Here is a 305-nt window from a genome sequence, read left to right on the forward strand (position 1 = left end):
AAAGCTATGGCTACCATGGTGCAGTATTGGAATACCGATATGAGAATCTTCGAATTCCCAAATGTTGATGCCGCACCTACTATTGAAGAATATGAAGTCTTACTAGAAATACCAATGTCGGATAGACTAAGGGTATATATGTTCACTAAACCTGTGGAAGTTAATGAAGATACTATTGAGAAAATTATAAAGGTGCGACCTGAACCATCTAGTATTATAAAGCAGGCCAGAACTATAGGTCTCAAATGGGTTTTTCTGAAGAAGCATATTGCCAAAATGGAAGAGCAACAAAATTGGGAAATGTT

This window comes from Lupinus angustifolius, chromosome LG05 (genome assembly GCF_001865875.1).
Source record: "Lupinus angustifolius cultivar Tanjil chromosome LG05, LupAngTanjil_v1.0, whole genome shotgun sequence".
In the NCBI taxonomy this organism is placed as follows: Eukaryota; Viridiplantae; Streptophyta; class Magnoliopsida; order Fabales; family Fabaceae; genus Lupinus; species Lupinus angustifolius.